General features: G+C 44.3%; 1 long non-coding RNA gene across 1 annotated transcript in view; it reads left to right on the top strand.

Moving 5' to 3' along the window:
- The first annotated feature begins 2,745 nt into the window (after positions 1-2,745).
- LOC112253442 overlaps positions 2,746-6,000 on the top strand; it is a 66,361-nt gene continuing 63,106 nt past the window's right edge. Inside the window, exon 1 of the long non-coding RNA XR_006079058.1 lies at positions 2,746-3,560. This is a non-coding gene — a long non-coding RNA (uncharacterized LOC112253442). The remainder of the gene's footprint in view (positions 3,561-6,000) is intronic.

Here is a 6,000-nt window from a genome sequence, read left to right as displayed (position 1 = left end):
AGCCTCCAGCGACGATCTACGGTGTGGAGTCCCCTGCAACGATCCACAGTCCGGAGCCTCTGGCGACGATCTACGGTGCGGAGTCCCCTGCGACGATCCACGGTCCAGAGTCTCTGGCGACGCGCCCCGCCCCCGATGGTAGATGCTCACCCGGACCCTCCCCTATTGAGTCAGGTTTTGCGGTCGGAGTCCGCACCTTTGGGGGGAGGGCCATAGAAAGCTGTTTGTTCTCTATGTTGGTTGGGTTGGGGTGTGATTTAGGGTGGGTTATCTAGGGGAATTGTATTTCTATGGTGGCCTGATATAGTTCCCATTCAGATGCAGCTGTTTATCGTTGTCTCTGATTTAGCCATTGTCCCCATTGTGATTTGTGGGATCTTGACTATGTTTGTGTGTAGTTGCTTTCTGCACTGCATGTAGCGTCAAGTTTCGTTTATTCGCTTTTTTGTTTTAGTGCTTTAAGTTTCTCTTCTAAATAAAAGGATGGAAACAATTCATATGAAATTGTTTTTCACAATCAATATTTAATCTGACAGAGTTGGTTCAATTATTTGTCGGTCATGTGAGATTTTATTTTAAATTATGAAGAAATGACTCTTGAAAGGCCAAAAGGCCATCATGTAAGCTTTAACAAAAATAAGTGATACGAGCAAGAGCATTGTGCTAGTTTGTCTTTTCTTTAAAGTAATCACATTGTTCCCATGCACCTGCAACGAGATAACTCAGATGTTCAAGTGCTTTTTTTTCCATTTGAAATTATGAAGAAAGCAAAGAGAATAGCTATTTTAATGCATTCTGTTATGGTTATTAGGCTCTCGGGTTTGATCCTGTGCTGTTGGAGTTAACGGAAGTTCTCAGTTTTGACTGGGAAGTTTCACTTGAACAACTCTCCAAGTCGTAATTATAAGTGCATGGGAAACTCAGAGAAAATGTTGTTACACGAGTTCTGACAATTCACCACTTTTCAACCAAAAGATGAAAACAAAACAGTTTTTGACCATTCCAAACTCATCAATGTGGAGAATGTAGATGTCACGTGTCCCTCTCCAGCCTCTAGGTCACATGGCTGCTCGTTATGGTGCACACCTGTCACCAGTAGAATGTAGATAGTTTGACCATATTCTTACACGCATTATGACATTATGACACGCACCTGGACTCCATCACCTCCTTGATTACCTGCCCTATATACAGTATGTCACTCCACACGGTTCCTTCCCCAGGCATCATTGTTTCTGTTTCTTGTTTTGTATTGTGTTATGTTTATTTATTAAAACACTCACTCCCTGAACTTGCTTCCCGACTCTCAGCGCACATCGTTACAGTAGAATGTAGATAGTTTGACCATATTCTAAATGTTAAGCAAGCTAGCTAACTTTATTAGCAACGTCAGCTAGCTTATCTAGCGATCTAAAATCTTATTGGTTGAAGAATTCTTCCAACTTCAAAAGCACTTGAACACAATCATGTCAGACATAAGACTTCCAACAAGCACGTGAATGTCCCATCACTCATCAATTATTATTCCTATAATCATCGGCTGAGACGGCGCTTTCATTTAGAACAAAACAAAGGGGTTACCCTCAAACAGAAACATGGCTGTGTTTACACAAGCAGCCCAATGCCGATCTTTTTTCCACTAATTGGCATTTTGACCAATCACATCAGATCTTTTTACATCAGATATTTTTTAGAGCTGATCTGATTGGCCAAAATACCATTTTGTAAAAGAAATATCAAAATTGGGCTGCCTGTGTAAATGCAGCCAAAGTGATGCTTTCTTCATCACTAATATATTTAATGGCTGTTTCAGGGACATCAAAACAATAGCAGAAAGATGGCCAGTGGACCTGCCAACACTTTGTTTCATGTTTAGCCAAGCCCTAATGTGACAACCTTCAATTTCACTATTGCTGGACTATCACTTTAGTTAAATTTAGCCTTTGTGTTTCCAGCTAACCAAGTACACAGACTAGTTTTCCTCTAAATGGAACTGGATACACTGAGTTAGTCTCTTTGGTCGTGTTCCCAGAAAAGCCATTATTTCATATCAATAATCTTGAATAAAAACTCTGGGGCAGAATGGCTAGGGAGCAATTTCCCTGGCGAGGAAAACAGCATATGCCTGACAGTCAACATTGCTCACAGCAGCGCAGTAACACTGATAACCCCAAAGCAGGGAAAATTCATCCAAAATGAAAAGACTGTGTCCTTATGGAATGTCAGCAGTTGACAATTTACTGTAATGAAAAGTGCATCCTAGGTGTGCTTTCATTTGTGTCCTGATGAACTGGTTCCCAAAATAAAATGAATGATATACAATGGTCTGTTGAGAAGAGGTACTGGGTGATTTGATAGAGATGCTTCTGGGTGATTTGATAGAGATGCTTCTTGCAATATTGGTCAGGAACACTGATGCTCTAAATTGCACCGGTGGACTATCTTGAATGCTATTGTGTCACTATTGATGTTTTCTCCCTCCTCCCCCTCTCTATTTTCTCTCTCCTCACCACTCTCTTTTCTCCCTCCTCCCCTCTCTCTCTTTCTCTTTTCTCCTTCCTCCCCACTATTTCTCTTTTCTCAATTCTCCCCCTCTCTCTGTTATCCCTACCCCCATCTCCCTCTCTCTCTCTCTCTCTTTCCTCCTTCCTCCCCCTCTCTTTTCTCCCTCCTCCCCCTCTCTCTTTCTCCCTCCCCTTTCTCTTTTTCTTTCTCCCCTCCTTCCCTCTCTCTCCTCAGTAGCTGCCAGAGTCAGTGGCTTGGTCCAGGGCTGCATGGTGCCAACAGGGATGCATCGATCCCTGTCAGGTTGTGCCCAGAGTGGCCTCACTAAATCAGACTTCACCAGGTGGCTATGGAGATTACAGGCTGACATCAATCAGCGTGAGGGCTGGAGGTTTGCTCCTCATCAACCCCTTCAGGGTCCCCTAAGGGTCTCTTCAGGAAATGCCTGGCCTGGACAATAGACTCTGGACTAGATATGGATAAGAGGAATGGGGACTCTGTGTGTATGGATAAACTGTGTGTGTGTGTGTGTGTGTGTGTGTGTGTGTGTGTGTGTGTGTGTGTGTGTGTGTGTGTGTGTGTGTGTGTGTGTGTGTGTGTGTGTGTGTGTGTGTGTGTGTGTGTGTGTGTGCTAATGCAAAACTTGCTTTAACTCACCTCAGTTAGTCAGTTATCTCTTGATAACAGTATCACACTGCAGCACAGCAGTTACCCCTCCCTTACAAAATAACTTGATACCATTACCTTCATTATCAAACAGAAAAGGAATATAATGCTGCCACATTTACACTGAATGCAATTGTGACACACTCTATATTTTCCCTCGCCACGAGTCCTCTAGCGGGAGTGATGGGTGACCCGCCACACACAAAACCACTTCCTGTGGCTGAGGGCCCAGCTGGTAGCCTGAGGAAGGGTAATTATACAGAGCACGGTGAATTGAGACTGATTATGGAAGCGTCTGTCACAGACCAGAGGAACAGGCATGGAGATCTGAGGAAAAAGAGCATGCAGCACTACTGGACCGAAGCTTGAAGAGGGGTCAGACAGAGCGGGTAAAGTGATAGGGTTATCCCTCTTGTAAGAGAAGAGTCATTACAGTGTCATTACAATGTCTTTACAGTGGTGTTTCATTACAACGTAATATTGCCAATGCTCCAGGACATATGAATGGACATGGTTCATTTTCTGCAAAGTAATCAAAGTAGCAATATGTCACACTTGATTAACATCAAGAGATACTCTGTGGAGTGAGTCAGTATAATTGACAGAGGAAAGTTATCCCCTCTATGACCTGAATACAGCATGGATTGAGAAACATACAGCTATTTGTTCCTTTAGATACTTAATGGATTATGGTTATGCAACACCTGAATCATTATTATAAGACAAACTGTAGCTCTCCTGCCTTCTACACTGCCCCATACTAGTGCTGCAGCTACACTCATGTCTAACACAGTAAACACTCATATTTACACTTAGAAAAGGGCTGTAAATTATGAAGAAAAGCCTCAGAGTCATTTGTAATCAAACCCCAAGGAGAGCGAATAATAAACCCGGAAAGATGTTTGTCACATGTACAACGAAATTGCCATATTCGAACCCTGTAGATTTTTAAGTGTATTTTAAGCTTCAACTCTGCTCGTTGCACTGGCAGTGGGAGAGGGACCTTCCAGAATATTTTTAATTTGTTTCCTGTCTCCTGTCATATTTTCTGACAGCTTCGGCTGTCAGACAGAACATTTTAGAAGCCTGGGTCTGGGATGAGGTTTATCCTGTTGAACAGCAGTTTATCCTGTTGAACAGCGCCGGCAGAGATGGCCACCTCGCTTCGCGTTCCTAGGAAACTATGCAGTATTTTGTTTTTTTTACGTGTTACATTGGTACCCCAGGTAATCTTAGGTTTTATTACATACAGTCGGGAGGAACTACTGGATATAAGAGCAACGTCAACTCACCATCATTACGACCAGGAATACGACTTTCCCGAAGCGGATCCTCTGTTTTGCCCACCACCCAGGACAATGGATCGGATCCCAGCCGGCGAACCAAAACAACGACGCCGTAAAAGGGGCAGAGGAAGCTGTCTTCTGGTCAGGCTCCAGAGCCTGGTTAGGCACATCTATGGCCCTGAACTAACTTTATTGGACTCTATGTAAACTGGAAACCACATATCCTAAGGCTGCATTCATTGTAGCTGGGGATTTTAACAAGGCTAATCTGAAAACAAGACTCCCTAAATTCTACCAGCATATTGATTGTGCTACCAGGGCTGGTAAAACCCTGGATCATTGTTATTCTAACTTCCGCAACGCATATAAGGCCCTCCCCTGCCCTCCTTTCAGAAAAGCTGACCACGACTCCATTATGTTGCTCCCTGCCTATAGACAGAGAATAAAACAGGAAGCTCCCACGCTCAGGTCTGTTCAACGCTGGTCCGACCAATCTGATTCCATGCTTCAAGATTGCTTCCATCACGTGGATTGGGATATGATCCGCATTGCGTCGAACAACGACATTGATGAATACGTTGATTCGGTGAGCGAGTTTATTAGCAAGTGCATCGGCGATGTCGTACCCACAGCAACTATTAAAACATTCCCAAACCAGAATCCGTGGACTGATGGCAGGATTCGCACGAAACTGAAAGCGTGAAGCACTGATTTTAACCAGGGCAAGGTGACCAGAAACATGACCGGAAACATGACCGAATACAAACAGTGTAGCTATTCCCTCCACAAAGCAATCAAACAAGCTAAGCGTCAGTATAGGGACAAAGTAGAGTCACAATTCAACGGCTCAGACACAAGAGGTATGTGGCAGGGTCTACAGTCAATCACGGATTACAAAAAAGAAAACCAGCCCCGTCGTGGACCAGGATGTCTTTCTCCCAGACAGACTAAACAACTTCTTTGCTCGCTTTGAGGACAATACAGTGCCACTGACACGGCCTGCTACCAAAACCTGCGGACTCTCCTTCACTGCAGCCGACTTGAGTAAAACATTTAAACATGTTAACCCTCGCAAAGCTGCAGGCCCAGACGGCATCCTCAGCCGCGTCCTCAGAGCATGCGCAGACCAGCTGGCTGTTGTGTTTACGGACATATTCAATCAATCCTTATCCCAGTCTGCTGTTCCCACATGCTTCAAGAGGGCCACCATTGTTCCTGTTCCCAAGAAAGCTAAGGTAACTGAGCTAAATGTTGTGTCACAATGTTGTGCCCCGTAGCACTCACTTGCGTCATCATGAAGTGCTTTGAGAGACTAGTCAAGGACCATATAACCTCCACCCTACCTGACACTCTAGACCCACTCCAATTTGCTTACCGCCCCAATAGGTCCACAGATAACGCAATCGCAACCACACTGCACACTGCCCTAACCCATCTGGACAAGAGGAATACCTATGTGAGAATGCTGCTCATCGACTACAGTTCAGCATTTAACACCATAGTACCCTCCAAACTCGTCATCAAGCTCGAGACCCTGGGTCTC

Source organism: Oncorhynchus tshawytscha, linkage group LG16 (assembly GCF_018296145.1).
Source record: "Oncorhynchus tshawytscha isolate Ot180627B linkage group LG16, Otsh_v2.0, whole genome shotgun sequence".
In the NCBI taxonomy this organism is placed as follows: domain Eukaryota; kingdom Metazoa; phylum Chordata; class Actinopteri; order Salmoniformes; family Salmonidae; genus Oncorhynchus; species Oncorhynchus tshawytscha.
This window is presented reverse-complemented; position numbering and strand designations above follow the sequence as displayed.